This window comes from Loxodonta africana, chromosome X, assembly GCF_030014295.1.
Source record: "Loxodonta africana isolate mLoxAfr1 chromosome X, mLoxAfr1.hap2, whole genome shotgun sequence".
Lineage (NCBI taxonomy): Eukaryota > Metazoa > Chordata > Mammalia > Proboscidea > Elephantidae > Loxodonta > Loxodonta africana.
The window spans coordinates 107214934-107231829 of NC_087369.1; positions in this window are offsets into that span (position 1 = coordinate 107214934).

Below are 16896 nucleotides of genomic sequence, written 5' to 3' on the forward strand. Positions count from 1 at the left end.
AATATACAGCTATCTATATAGCCTTTCTTTCCTTTTCAATCTTTTTTCTTACACAAACACACACACGCACACACATCACTAACCTCCCTATTTCTCCAAAGTCAGTCTTTTGGCAAGTTCATCATAACTCCAGTACAATTTTGTTTCTAGTAACAGTGTCTGGGAAAGCTAGATTAACATCACCTCTTCTAAAATAATCAAAGGTAAGATATTTTAGATATTTTATTATTTCAGTCAGTCAGTCAATAAGTACTTATTGAGTTCTAGTGGGTTGGTAGCATGTGTCAAGCACTGTGCTATGTGATGAGGACATACACATAAATTAGACATGATTCCTGCTCTCAGGGATACTATGACTTGAAAAGTTTTTCCAGAAAGATAACGACGACATCACTTTGCTTAGTCTGTAATGTATAGAATATATATACACTAGGTATACATAAGTATTTATAAATGTGTAAATACTTTCCCACAAAAGGATGAGTACTTCCTACATGAACCCTCACATTTCCAAATACATAACTTCAAATGCTATCTTGAGTAGATTTCAAACATCTTCTCAAATTCAGTTCCTAATTACATATATATCTCCCTATATCAAATTGAACTAAAGAGTACTCTACCTACAGTTGATCCAGAATTTTGAAACATCTTGAATTTACAGAATCGATTTATTTGATGGTTTTTTAATGCAAACTGAACACAACATACATGTCACAAGTTATGAATTACCAGAAGACACATAAGTTGTAAGGTGGCTTTTATGAACTCAATTCCTAATATTTTGTGAGAAATTCCTTCAAAATTAACAGTTCTGAAACTCTCCTACAGTGTGACCAAACTTTATGGCTTTGGCAGAGTTAATTTTATGTGGAAATATTTATTAGACTTTTATTTACATTTGGATTTTTTAAATGGCTGAGTTCCTATTGTGACAGTTCCTGTGCTAGGAAGTTTCACATATATCATCATCATTGAAACTTTCAACCTTCTTCTAAGTTAAGCAGAGCATTTTATACCTGACTAATCTGAAGCTGAGAGAAAGGTAAACTAACTTGCACTAGTTCACATTACTTATAAATGGTATGTGGGGTCTGTCTCAAACCTAGATCTTTTTACTCCAAATCCAAGCCTATTTCCACTGTGATATACACTGAAGATTATACCTTTATGTATGCACTAGTAACTAATCCCTTCACCTAGGCCAAATGTGATATGTCTAAAGTCATTTTAACTGGGAAAATTGTTTGACTCCCATTAATACCTCCAGTAAATAGTAGCCGAATAATTTTCTGTGTAAACCCTTTGCCGTCGAGTCAATTCTGACTCATGGTGACCCTACAGGACAGAGTAGAACTGCCCCACAGGGTTTCCAAGGAGCACCTGGCAGATTCGAACTGCCGGCCTTTTATTTAGCAGCAGTAGCACTTAATTACTATGCCACCAAGGTTTCTTTTCTGTATAAAGATATACTTAAAATTATGCTTCGGACATGTTATCAGAAGGGACCAGTTTTTGGGCTACACCCTGGAGAAGGACATCATGTTTGGTAGAGGGTCAGCAAAAAAGAAGAAGATCCTCAAGGAGATGGTCTGACACAGTGGCTGCAACACTGGCCTCAAGCATAACAACGATCATGTGGATGGCACAGGACCAAACTGTGTATCGTTCTGTTGTGTATGGGGTTGCCATGAGTCAGAACCAACTCTCCAGCACCTAACAACAACAACAATAAAATTATGCTACTAATCCAGAAACATTTTATGTCAATATTGCATAGATAGAATCATTTTCAATCTACTATGGAGGAGCTTTTCTTAACTAGAGGATATATGTAAATACTGTTTGTGAAAGGAAAGCTCTATAAAAATTGAGCTACTTAAAAAGGTTTGTAAATTTGTATGTTTCTGTATGGAGTTTTCTTAATGTGAAAACTGATTCTGATTAATGTGATGGAATATGGCCTTCTAAAGGTAACTCTTGCAGGCAAACATTTAATAGATTTATTATTGACACGAAAAGTGATTGAATGATTTAAAAAAGCAAACTAGTTGCAATGGCATAGAAAATTCACTGGCAAACACAATTATATCCTTCTCCAGTCACCTTTTATGAATTTGTTCCTATAACCATTATAAGTGATACATTTATACATTGTAAACTATTTTTGATACTTAGAATGTAATTCTATTCTGTAGATGTAACCTGGTCTATAATTTTTCCTTTTATGAAGATTAAAAAAAAATCACTTCATTGCACTTTAACAATAGTTTTATTAAAAAAAAAAAGCACATGTTAGCACTGCATTGTGTTTCAATCTCCTTTGAATGTGATCAGTGTTAATGGGATTGTTGTAACTTTTCCCTTGAGCTTGTAATGAGTCCTTTGAGCTGTTGCAAGATCAGTCTTTCCCTGCAGTTTGATTGTTAGAACAGTACAATATAAAAGTTCTTTTGTACTATTTTTTTATGGATGCTGTTCTAATATGTAAATAGACGGCACAGTATACTATCAATTCAAATCTGAAACTAGAATACACATGATAGTTATAAAAAAGGAAAATATCATCTTGTTCTAAACTTCACATTAAATATCCCATGAGGTAGAGGTCATTAAAATACCAAATAATTGAAATATATTGGAAGAACTATAAAATGTAAAAGATTCAATAAATGGTTCACTGTTATTTTCACCACTAATAAAAGATTTCTAGTTTCAATGTGGAAACCCTGGTGGTGTAGTGGTTAAGTGCTGCGGCAGTTTGAATCCACCAGGCGCTTCTTAGAACCTCTATGGCGCAGTTCTATCCTGTCCTATAGTGTCACTATGAGTCGGAATTGACTCGAAGGCAATGAGTTTTAGTTTCAATTTACATATCTTCAAGACAGTGTTCGGAATTACAAGCTTACATTGTCATAGCTCAAAGTATTTCTTTTCTCTCAGTATCAGTCCATAATTAGCATCATTTAGCATAAGAAGAACATCAGTGATTGCCCATTAACTGGCATTCAGACAACTTACTGCAATCTTCACACCAAAACCAGAAGTCACGTGTGAATACTGGGAAGAATCTGTGCTGCCCTTGGCAATTTGACCACCAACATTTCAAAGTGTTCAAATATAAGGAAAAGATTCCAAATTTACTTCAAATTATATTTCGATGACAAGGGAAGATTACAGCTGAGATTTGTCCTCACAGCAAGAACTACAAAAGTTTTTTTGGCAACTTGATAGGTGCAGCAAGTTCCCTAAGTTCTACTTTTTTTTTTTTTTAATTTAAAGTGCATTGCTTAGAAACCGTTTCAAGCTCTCTACCTCTGTAACTTTAATCTGTAGAAATTTTAATTTTTATCACATTTTAGAATGTCCTGCTTCTAAGTTTATTTTCAATTAACTTGAAATTCAAAACTCCCAAATTGTTTGGCATTATCTTTGTAGCATACATTTTCCAGTTGTCTTACTGTTTTTCATGATCAGTCCGGCTTTCTATTATATCAAAATTAAATTTATATCAGAAATATTTATGATTTTCTGGGCAGATTCTAAGTGTTATTTCTCCTGCTTCAAAATCTGAAGAAACATGTATTTTACCTATGACTTTATCTACTTAAAAGCTCAGCACTAAAAAAAATTAAAAAACCGATTAAGGGTCTTTTTACAAGATCAAATATATGTAAGAACTAAAACCATAAAACTCTTAGAAGAATACATAAGGATAATGCTTGGGGATCTAATTTTTAACAATGAGTTCTAAGATACGACACCAAAAGCACACGCAAGAAAAAGACAAAATAAGTAAATTGGACTTCATCAAATTTAAAAACTTTTATGTATCAAATGACTTTATCAACAAAGTGATATGACAACCTACATATTGGGAGAAATTGTGGGGGAACCACATATCAGATAAGGGTTTAACGTCTAGAATATACAAAAATGCGAACAACCCAAATTAAAAATGGGCTAAGGATTTGAGTAAATATTTCACACGCACACACCAAAAAAAGGCTAACAAACATAAAAAGACACGCAGTATCATCAGGGAATGCAAATCAAAACTACCATGAGCTACTAATTCTTTTACCCCCACGTGCAGCAGTGGTTAAAGAGCTTGGCTGCTGACTAAAATGTCGTCTGTTTGACTCCACAAAACCACTCCTTGGAAACCCTAGGGGTAGTTCTTATCTGTCCTACAGGGCTGCAAGGAGTCGGAGTTAATTCAACAGCAACAGGTTTGGTTTTTTAAGATGGAGGTAAGGTGAATATATGGAAGTCTTTATAGTATCTGCTCAGCTAGTCTGTTAATCTAAAGCTGTAATACTAAAATAAAGTCTACTACTATAGGGTCGCTATGAGTCGGAATCGACTCTACAGCACTGGGGGCTAATAATCAAAAAACTGTTAAGAGGAAAAAATATTAATTTCCTCAGTCAAGCTACCCACATCTCATGTGCTCAGTTGCCACATGTGACTTGTGGCTACCGTATTAGTGGAGAACTTTTCCATAATTGCAGAAAATTCTATAGGACAGCACTGGTTTACATCACTGACAAAACACCTTTGAGCGATTTTATAAAAAGCACTAGACAGTCAAGAGACCTAGAATTTGGTCCTATCCCAGCTTCGCCTTTTTTTTTTTTTTTTTTTTGACAAAGACTATGTTGTGTTTACTATGTAGGAAGTAATATTTTAAGCACTTTAAATGCATCATTTAATATTCTTAATAACTCTTTGAGCTGGTAGGATTATCCCCATTTTCCAGATGAGATGACTGAAACAGACAGAAAGTGTTAGAGCCAGGATATACACCACAGCTTTCTACCTTTGAAGTCTATTGTCCTAACCACTACTTAATGCTGCCTCTCTGAAAATTGAAGTAATTTGACAAAAATTGCTTCACCAGTGTCATCTTTCAAACAAGGAAAGCCAACTGAATGGCCTCTAAAGTCATTTCCACTGCGACTGGTCTAGGATTCGTTCATTTGCTCAGTTGTTATAGAGAGTCTACTTTGTGCCAAGGAGTATTAGATGCTGAATGTATATCGATGAACAAAATAGACACGGTCTCTGCCCTCATAGGGAAAGAAACAGATATTAATCAAACACATAAACACATGTAAAATAGCAACAGGGAGCAAGTGCAACCAAAAATGAACTCTTGGTACTTTGAGAGTAAAAAATGAACAGACAGCAACTGGAGACCAATTCAGAGAGAGAAATAGTCTTTTGTATTCTGAATTCGATTTTAACATACCAAAAAAAAAAAAAGAGCAGTTGCTGTGGGGTAGATTCCAACTCATAGCAACCCTAAAGGATGGAGTAGCACTGCCATATAGGGTTTCTAAGGAGTGCCTGGTGGATTCAAACTGCCGGCCTTTTGGTTAGCAGCCATAGCTCTTAACCACTAAGTCACCGGGGTTTTCCAGATTTTAACATAGATGTTACAAAACCTTTCCCCTCATAAGTGAAAAGAGTCAATTGATAAGGAAAGCCAGAATGCAATTAAGCTATGATAGTTAGCAATTAAAATATAGCCAAAAAGTTAACTGTTATATTAAAAAAAAAAGTTATATAAAAACCAAAATATACTATTTTAATACAAAAATTATATAGGACTACTTATTTTGCTAATCTTAGCCATTCACAGTACCTTACCTAGAGAAAACTGATGATTATTGAAAGTCACAAACCAATCCAGCATTTTGTGACAACCACTCAAAACAGCAAAGGCATTTAAGGGAAAATACTTAGCTCCTCAAAGACTTGTTTTACAAATTAAAAACCTATAAAGTGATGGCAAAACCTTTAAAGTTAAAAAAAACCCAAATTTTATTCAGTTTAAATATTTACCTATAATTATTCACCACAGATCATAGGAGCCCTGGTGGTGCTACAGTTAAATGCTGGGCTGCTAACAGAAATGTTAGCAGGTCAAACCCACCCATTGGCTCTGCTGGACAAAGACCTGGCAATCTGCTCTCATAAAGGTAATAGCCTAGAAAACCCTACGGGGCAATTCTATCTGTCACATGGGGTGCCTATGAGTTGAAATCGACTTGATGGTACCTAACAACAATAATAATTGTTCACCACAGATCATACAATATTATAAATGGACAGACATTGAGATGTTCCTTAATTTTACATGTGAAAAAAGTGAAGCCATAAAATTGTCAGTGGCATGATTAAATGTGGACAACTAAGTAATGCAGAGCCAGAACTAGTGCATTAAGATTTGTGAACTTGTAGATATAACTAATATATTTATAAACTCATATTAGATATATACAGGTATCGTTGCATGTTGCTGAAATAGCAAAGTTCCATATATCACTTTTCCATTAATTCTATTAAATTTGTAACAAATACATTATTGTCTCCTTAGTGAAGTATAATGAGATATTCAGTTCCAAATAGTTACCCAATTTTCTTTTCTCATGTTGGACAAAAGAAGACAGGCCATTAGGATATCAAGAGTAATGGTAAAAATCCTCTGAACTGCACACTCATCAGGCAATTACAGGTTTGTAGTGAAGTGTATTTGGTCAAAGTTAGTTGTAAGGGTTTAGCCAAGATATATTATCACGAAAGATTCTTTTGTAAATGAAAACTATTTCCCATGCTTCCACTGCTCCACAAATAAAGGGATTTGTGCTAATTAAGGAACACCACTGTTGAATCAAGAAGGGCATTGATAGACAAAACAAGCAACACTATTCTTATAGCCTATTATGTATCTGAATTTTTTTGTGTTGTTGACCACAAGAGATAGCTCCTTTCTCACAGCTTAAAATACAGTTGATATCCTTTAATAGAGGAAATATCTTTTTACATACCTAAAAATATTGTCAGTGGTAGAATGTTATTAAAAAAAAACAAACCCAGTGCCGTCGAGTCGATTCCGACTCATAGCAACCCTACAGGACAGAGTAGAACTGCCCCATTGAGTTTCCAAGGAGCACCTGGTGGGTTCGAACTGCCAACCCTTTGGTTAGCAGCCGTAGCACTTAACCACTATGCCACCAGGGTTTCCAGAATGTTATTTAAAGATTTTAAAATATAAGTCTTTCAAAAAGCACCTCAGAACTGTATAACACAGAGTAAATTCTACTGTAAACTATGAACTTTAGTTAATAACAATATATTAATATTGGCTCGTTAATTGTAATAAATGTACCACACGAATACAAGATGTTAATATTAGGAGAAACTGTGTACAGGGCAGAGAGGAGGCATATGGGAAATCCTTATATTTTCTGTGCAATTTTTACATTAACCTGAAACTGCTGTAAAAAGTAGTGTATTGAAAAAAGCACCCCAACAAAGACCTTCTGTAATTATTTGCAATGTGCTAATACATTCTTTACACTTCTTATCTAAGATGCTTCATTTAAATGTGTCAAAATGAGATTTAGTATAAAGCAGCATATAACCACAAAGCAGCTGAAACACAAGGAAGGGCCTGATAGAAACAACTCATAAACTGATGTAACCCTTTTTTTTTTTAATGTGGACTCCCATCCAGTTTTGAATTGTATCAAGAATCGTTATGTAGCTTTACATTGAAAATTATAGAGCATTTTTGTAAAAAACAGTAACAAAAGAAAAACTCATTAATTCATGGGCCAGAACTTTGTTGTCTTAAAGAAAATGAACAAACGAAAAATTCTGATGAATTTCTAGTTTGTTTCATAGTAAGAACCATAAAATAGAGTTTTAATTTTGTGAATAAAAAAACATAGTACTAACCTGAAAGACTTTGTTAGAATATGTTACAAAATGCATTTAGCATCTCTGCAAAAGCTCTGAATTTGATTTCAGAGAACAAATCTACATTTTTCCAAAAATATAATGCATTATAAAGAAAAGCCCAAAGCTATCTTTTGCTTATTTTGCATAATATGATTTTTTAAATTAATGACTAATTCATGAAATAAATACAAAATTTTGTAAGATATTATTTGAATGAATTGTATTTAACAGGAAATGACTTATGAAATGTGAATTAAAAAATAAAGCTAATTTGTATCTTTACTTTGTTTTATTATTTCACATTCTAAGACTCCACTTGGGTTAGCAGCCGAGTCAAGCGCATAACCACTGCTAACCAGGGCTCCTTAAGACTCACTTACTTCAAATATAATGCAAGCTCATCAATTATGACTGTGGTAAGGGTATAAAATCCCCTCAGGGTATAATGAGTTTTGAATAAGAAGATTGCTATTCGTTAAAAATGCTTGTGCACAGCTTGGGATCTCATCTATATAAGCAAGGCCATGTTTCATATAATGAGAAGATTTGGTTGCTGTCATAATCTCTGATTTGTCTGCAAAGGTTCAGCAAACCAGAAATAATAATCTACTAGTGATGTACTTTCAGAGAAACACTGAATTTGGAATTAGGGAACAACATTACATACCTAGAAATGTGGCGTTAAACATTGTTTTAAAGATTAGGTAATATTGGTCCAAGTATTTGGTTTTATATAATTATTTTAAAATAATACCTGTACCCTGTACCTGTTGCCATCGAGTCGATTCCGACTCACAGCTGCCCTAAAATATAATATTAAAATATAATATAAAATACAATTAAAATATTATATTCATTATATTGGGTTGACTTTTGCAGCTATGAAGTCTCACACAGATAAAAAAAAACAGATATTTTGTGTTAATTAATTAATTAATCAAATATACATTCTGACAAACATTACATCAATATGATGGAAATTTAATAGTATGTGAAGGAAGACAATCAGCCTTTGTTTTGCCAAACATGTTCAGACAACTGTGTCACCATATTGTAAACCTCAAAGTATGCTTAATATTCCTAAAATGCTGTTTTAATCGTAGGATCTCATAACCCTTCAGTGGTTTCCGGTTTTCTGTATCCTTACATAGCCTTACTACCCTCCACTACCAAGCCCTCCATTAAAAAAAAAAAAAAAAAAAAAAAGCCCTCCATTACCAAGCCCTAATTTAACTGGTTTGTTATGGATTGAATTGTGTCCTCAAAAAATATCTGTTGTAAATCTTCACCTCTGCCTGTGGTTATAATCCCATTTGTGAATGGTCTATGCTTGTTATGTTAATGAGGCAGAATTAGGTTATGTCAATGAGGATTAGGTTATGTTTATTATGTTAATGAGACAAGATTAGGGTGTGTCTTAAGTCAATCTCTTGAGATATAAAAGAAAGTAAACAAGCAGCACCAAAAAAAAAAAAGATAACTAAAAGATGGTTATATGTATCTCCCACTATGTAGAGCTATACCACCTCTTATTTTTCTTTAGTAAAACAAATTATAAGTATCCACTCCAATTATTCCTAGAAAGTAATGATTTTCATATTTTCCTCAGTGGAACTCCATTGCTCCATGTTGGTACTGCAAGGTTTCCTCAATGAACAAATATTTCCCACCAAACTGTTTAAAGAACGCTGTTAGTGCGTTATGCCTCGTACATTGGAGGTCCATGTTACATTTTTTCAGAGAAGAAAGTCAAATACTAAAAAGAAAGTTTGAAAACCACTAACATCCACCATAAGTTCTTCTAGATTTAAGTATTTGAACATATAGCCAATATATTGTTATCTGATGAAATTTATACTAAAAGTATACATGTTATTAAAAAAAAAATCTTTGCTTTAAGCAAATGAATCTTCCTGGTATCTAAAATATCTTTTGCTTTTCTAATTCTGTTTTCTTTCTGTTCTCGCAATCATTTTACTTTGTCTCTCCTAAGTTCTGAGAAGCTCAGATCTTTCCTTTTTAATAAGGCTTCATAACACCTTTCTGTACCAAACCCAAAACCAAACCCGTTGTCATCAAGTCAATTCTGACTCATAGTGACCCTATAGGACAGTACACAGTAATTTCTCCATTTTTGAAATTTATAGTACCCACTGCTTATACCACTAAGATGTCAATTGTTTACAGACATCCTTGTGTTCCTTTTTATATTGTTTGGATATTTTAATGGTTTTTAAAAAACAGTACTTATGTGCTTATGCTTTATTCTTCTAACAAAAATTCAAGTTATTTGAAGGCATGAGCCATAACTAAAATTTTGTGACCTTGAGTGTAGGAATCATAAATTAGAATGCTCTGGAATTATCAGTAAAAAAGTCACTGTAAAAAGCAGCAGTAGTTTCCAACCATTTCATATTTTATGTTTCTGGTGTGATAAATTTGAAAGCCTAATAAAGTAAAAAATGTAGTTATGACAATACAAAGGATGTAAACTAGAGTATCATGTGGAAAAATATCAATGTGTTAGGAAACTTGGAGAGCACAAAGTTATGTGATACGCTTTAGGCAGTCACAAAAATCTTGCCCCTTTCTCTAAAAAAATTCGTTTACAAGAAAATATGAAAATTGGCATATCTAAAGGGAATAGATTGTGCTTCGAGAAGAAAATGCCTTGCATTCGGCTACAACTCATGGCGACCTCGTGTATATCAGAAGGAAACATTATTTAGTTTTTCGTGCCATTATTATGATCATTGATATTCTCAGAGTCCAGTCCATTGTTGCAGTCACTGTAATTTGAGTGCCTGTCAATCTAGGGTGCTCATCTTACAGCACTATTTTGGACAATATCCTGTTGTGATCCACAGGGTTTTCACTGGTTAATTTTTGAAAGTAGAATACCAGGCCTTTCTTCCTATTCTGTCTTAGTCTGAAAGCTCCACTGAAACCTGTCCACCATGAGTGACCTTTTTGAAATATGGGTGGCATAGATTCTAACATCAAAGTAACAAGCAAGCCACCACACTACAGCAAACTGAAGGATGGTGGCTAGACTATATAAAAAAACAAAACCAAAAAACCAAACCCAGTGCCGTCGACCATCACCTATGAGTATATTCGCTATTCCTTAAAGGTTTGCTCGGTATCATAAAAAATGTTTTACATGCCTGAAATGTGAATATGCAAATCTAGATTTGGATGTATGGTACCACTTATGAGCTCTTCATTTTATATTTAAATACAACAAATCATATTAAGTAGAAAATATATTAGTTACCAATTTCCACTTCCCTTTAGAAACAGCCAGGAAATAAAAATCTTCTTTAGTAATAATTGATTGAGGCAATTATACACATAATTAAGGCAACTGTCTCTTCATAATCCTCATCTATCCCCCTCATCAAACCACACAACAGGCACAACTATGTATGCCTGCAGTGAGCAGATTATTTAGACAGAAGTAGTTAATTTTCAAATAATTACCTCAATTCTACATTTTACTCTGTGTGTATCGAGAACTTCACTTCTTATCTCAAGAAAAGATATACAAACAACAACCAAAGCATGATGATAAAAACAAAAAAATTATTAAATTTATTCTAGTTCCACTGGTTTCCTTTTAAAATCCAGCACATGACCTAGTGCCCATTATGATGCTTAGATATTATCCTCTGTTAACAATCATTTTCATGTGCCATTATTTCTATTCACAATTTATATATATTAAAAAGAGAGTATTTAAATGCTGACTGTATCTCCCAAAATTGCCCAACATAAAATGCAATTCACATACAAAAGCTTGTATATAAAAATGACTCTATAAATACACACTATAGTATATGCATATTATTTTTCACTTGGATAATATGAGTTGACAATTTTAGTCATGTGGTGCTACATGGAATTAAGAATACTTCATCAAGATGCAATGCTGATTTTCTGCAGTTGAGTTATGCTGGAATAATGCCTCCCGAAGTTATGTGACAGATTCTATCCTTTTCATTTTTACTGTTGCTAAGGCACTTCACACAGCTGCTTTGGCTTCTTAAAACTCATAGTCATGTTTTCACTACAATTAATGAGAATGAAAGGATCTCTTTCTGTGGATGTTGCTGTAAATGTGTTTACTGATATATATATACATTTTTTCCCTTTCCATTTCAATTTATATTTCTTCTTCCCACATGATATAACCTTTAAAAAAATATACAGAAAAAAATCAATCACTTCAGGAAATGGAGCTGTGATATAGGTATTTGAAGCCAAATTTTGGCAGACTTGGTGATGTTTGGGTGGGCCAGGTGGTAAATTAGGGTCATTTTAATGCTTAATTGGCAGTCATAACTGCAGGAATTTGTTTTTTCCTTTTTTTTTTTTTTTTCACATAGTCCCTCAACATCTTATTCAGGACAGTACTTATAATCACACTAGAAGTACTCCTTATAAAAATAAACCCACAATCTTTTATTTTGTGAGGCTATGATTTGAAAGAATAAAAATTATTGCAGAGTAGTAATTGCCCAACACTTGGGCTGCGTTTAATAAAAATACAGAAAAAGTCCTATGACTGCTTATTTCTATTAACCATTATTTGTTCTTCCTTTGAAGATTATATCTGTGTCATAAATATGTTTCGGGAAGAAATTTTCAGATCAAACCTGATTATTTCATAGTGGTGTGATGAAAAAATGAAAAAAAGGAAAAACAAAAAAATTTTCCCTGTATGTCCATAATGGCACAAAAGGCTGTAACGGGTTTTTTTTTTTTTTCTATTACTGCTTTTTGTTTTACCTTGCCCAATATCTGATTATCTGTGCATATTTTGTTGTTCGTTTGATTTTTTCGTTTCAACTAACTTGAGCTTATTTACAGTGTTAGAAGTTTTTAGCTCATTATTTATTTTCATGTGCACATAAAAAAAAAAAAAAAGTCATTTATCTCTCATAAGACTGGTTCACCCATGAAGTAAAAGAAAGGATAACTGTCAAGGGGTTGAGAAAAGGAAAAAAAAACAGGAATATTTGCCTCTAGTTCAATTCAACCATCTTTTTTAATGTTTTTAAGAGGATCATTTATTTGCAAGGAAGAGACACAGTCAAGCTGGTTCAGGTAAAGATAAGCTTATTGTGAGGGGCTGGAAGACCAAAAATACTTAGAGTCTCATGTAAATCCAAGAATTCAAGAAAAATGATCAGGTTTCAAGGTATTTCAGGAGATCGCTGAAGCAGGAATGTGGTTACAAGTGACGGTTCAGGATCAAAATTGCCTAGAGCTAATTCTACCCTATTCCACTCATTAGGAGCACGGTTTTAAGTTAATTACCTAAAGCTTTAGGTTTTTTTTTCCAAAATGGGTATGATCATAATAATAATAACTATTTTGTAGAGATATCATGAGAATTAAATGATGTTGCTAAATTCTTTTTAAGATACACTTGATACTTGGTAATTAGTAGCTATTTTTATGATAAGAAACCCTGGTGGTGTAGTGGTTAAGAGCTATGGCTGCTAACCAAAAGGTGAGCAGTTCGAATCCACCAAGTCAGTGCTCCTTGGAAACTCTATGGGGCAGTTCTATTCTGTCCTATAGGGTCGCTATGAGTCGGAATCAACTCAATGGCAGTGGGTTTCTGGGTTCATGATTAAAATTATGTTTGCTTCTTCCAGCTCCTCTATAGAATGCCAAAATCTTTCTGCACTTGTGGTTCTAATCTTTAGGATTTATCGGTTTATAGGTATCATATCTATATGGGATTAGATTTTCACACAAGATATTTTATCCTTTCTGGCCAGCCTGTAGCTTACCTACCCTTGGGCACGGGCATCTGTTGTTGAAACGAGACCAGAGTCACATGGTAGTAAAATTGGCTGACTAGGCAAAAGGGGCTTCAGAACACGAGGTTTCCATAAGAAAGAGATGTGAACATAGCAGCCAATAATAATGACATCATTTAACGTAATTCCTTTCTAAAAAAAAAAAAAAAACCCAGTACACATAATAAAAATTTGTAATATAATCTTCCAATATCAAAAACAATAAAGCAGAAAGTATCTTGAGAACGAATGTGCAAAACGCCCGCGCGCGCGCACACACACACACCCGGCATTTTATGTGAATGTTGTATAGATGAAAGAACTGAAACAGTTTGCTACTGCTGTTTTCATAGATAGTGGAGACTCAGAGCATGTTGCAAGGCACCTTGGATGCCAAACCAAAATATTTGAATAAAGTCTTCCCATTATTACTGAGTTAATTCAATTAAAATGCTGCTTATTTACCCTTCTATAGTAAGGGCAGGAAACCCTGGTGGCACAGTGGTTAGGTGCTAACCAAGAGGTGGGCAGTTCAAATCCGCCAGGTGCTCCTTGGAAATTCTGTGGGGCCCTTCTACTCTGTTCTATAGGGTCACTATGAGTCGGAATCGACTCGACAGCAGTGGGTTTGGTTTCTTTTGGTTACAGTAAGGGCAAGGCACTCATACTAGGTTTTTTCTAAGTTGTCATTGCTTACAACTTAAGCAAGCAAAGTCTCTTGTTTTGACCAGTATTCATCGTATTCCACATCTTAATGTGGTAAAAACTCACAAATTGTTAATTGAAGGACTTCTATAATAATCAGTAGATTATACTTCAAGTCTACTCCCCAAAAATATCATATTGAGGAAAATAAATGTAACCCTTAAAAAAAAAAAAAAAACCCTTAGGGGTGCAGAAAAAACAAAAGTTATAAGGGCAAATTCTCTACATAAAAAGAGTAAAAAGGTAAAATTGGAAAAGAATGTCAACAATAGGTATAAAATAAATAAATACTTTTCTAATTATTCATAGAAAATGTTCTTCTACCTTTTTATAGTTGTTATCTACTAGCAAGTGAAAAACTGTTATGGAATTACATAGTAGCCAACATAATCAAAGACCTTTTTTGAGAGTAGCCAGCTAACTGTTTCAATTCTTTTTTCACTTTTCATGGGAAGGCTCTGACCCTTCCTTTGTATTTCATACTTGGCTTTTGTATTCACTATTCATAAATACAAAGATGGGTGACCATAGGGAGTCTGACTTGTGTTGGAAATTGAGCAAAGTTGGTTAAATTGGTGGGTATTTAAAGAAAATAGGCAAAGAAATGAAAAACCAAAATTGAAAAATAACAATGTAAATTTTACATTTATAGTTTTAACCTGGTAAATGTAAGCAGTAGGTCATGTTGTTCCAGAAGAAATGAGATTTTTTTTTTTTCTAATCAAAACATCTAAATCATCAGGGAAAGGAAAACAAAGCTTATTTTTCAAAATACTTACAGTAGTTGGAGTAAACTCCCTTTCCCATTTGCTGAGAATGCAGTAAATTATAGAACGCAAAATATGTTCCAAAAGATGGCACCTCTAGTACGTGTCAGAGAGTAACTACTATGTAGTTCCGGGCATTTTCTTATATTCTTGGTTAAAAAGTGGTAGATGAAGAAAAATAATATTCCCAAAAGGCAGCGTGATGCGATACAGATCCATCATAGATGTGTATCTTGCTTGATGACAAAGTTCATTGACAGGTTTTAGAATAAGCACAGTAGATCAGAGTATCAAATACAGTATCTCCAAAACTCACTGTCTGTGACAAACAGAATAGATAGGAGTTGGTATCACCGGATTATTCAATCTCAAGCACTGTATGTTATTCTTTGTTTCAGAATTCAGATGTTGTTTTCTGTTTCATTAGTTAAATGATAGCTTGTTCTCTTTTCTTACATCTTTATAATAGATTTTGAATTAGTTTGCATTTGTAAAGCAATCCCACATTAGTTTAGGATCAAAAGTATTTTACTTAGCGTAAGTCATCTGTAAAGTTGAATCACAGAAAATGAAAATAATGGGTCATTTTACCCGTTGAGATAACATGACTTTATTACTACCATAGTAATTGTTAAGACATTGGTATGCCATTAATTAGGATTTTAGTAACCCCTGTTCTTGCCTAATTGCTCTGATTTCTTTCTCATTAAAAACACGTTTATAGAAAGACATTTTTCTTGTAATCGAGTGGGTGAGGTGAGATCAAAAGCATTTCTGTTATTTCATTAAATTGGGTTAACAAGAAAAAATTTCACAGCATGACAAAGGTGCATAATATGGTACATGTCAGTGTCATTCTTAATAATTTACATTCTCATCTCTGTTTTATGAATTATGTTTCCTTTTGAACTATTTCTGCAGATTTTTTCATTTTGCTTTTATGTTTTATTGATATGGATTCGTTCAGCCAGTATTAGAAGTCCCCCCAAAATCTGCCTACCTCTTAAAATTGCTTCATTATTCAATCAAGCTGCAATTCAAAATGCTGTTCTTTAGCGTTTTTTTAAAATTAGGTCAGTCTACTTACACTTTTTTTTACTTACACTAGCCCGTTAGTCTGTTTCCGCTGACTTTTTGATCTGACTTTGTACTCTGTCCATTCAAGTCAACAACAGCCTGTTTCAATTCACCTTTTTATTTTTTAACTTTGTCATTGCTGTGACTTAGAATGTGCCATTTCCCCTATTTCCCCAAAACTAGTAGAACAAACTTTTGAAGCATAATTAAAATTGTATCACGCCCTTTTTTGAACTCCAGTGGCTCCCCCAAACAGCCATGACATTAACCAAATTGTGTATTATGGCCTGTAAGATCCCTGACTCTATCCCCTGCTTCACCTCTTTCAATTCTGCTATCATTCACAATATTCAGCCTCACCAGGCTTTTTCTGCTCCTTGAATATGCCAAGCTCAGTCTCATATCAGAACATTCTTTGTTGAGCCTTCTTCTTAGAATACTTCTCCTACCCTAGGGCTTTTCTTGGTTGCTCCTTATCCATCATTCAAGCCTCAATTCACTCTCCCCTCCTCAGATGAATCTTCAGTAGCCACTCAAGTTAAATTGTTGCCACTCTGTTTTTCTCTATCACATTGCCTTATTCATTTTCGTTGAACTTATGATTAGCTAAAGTTATTTGTGTACATGTATATAGGGCTAGCCGCCTTTCTCTCTCTCTCTTCCCCTCTCTCTCTTTCATTGACGGCTAAATCGTCAGCATATAAAACTAGTGCATGGAGATTATTAGGCACACAACAAGTACTTATTGACTAATTTTTACAATAGATCCCCCCCCCTTTTTT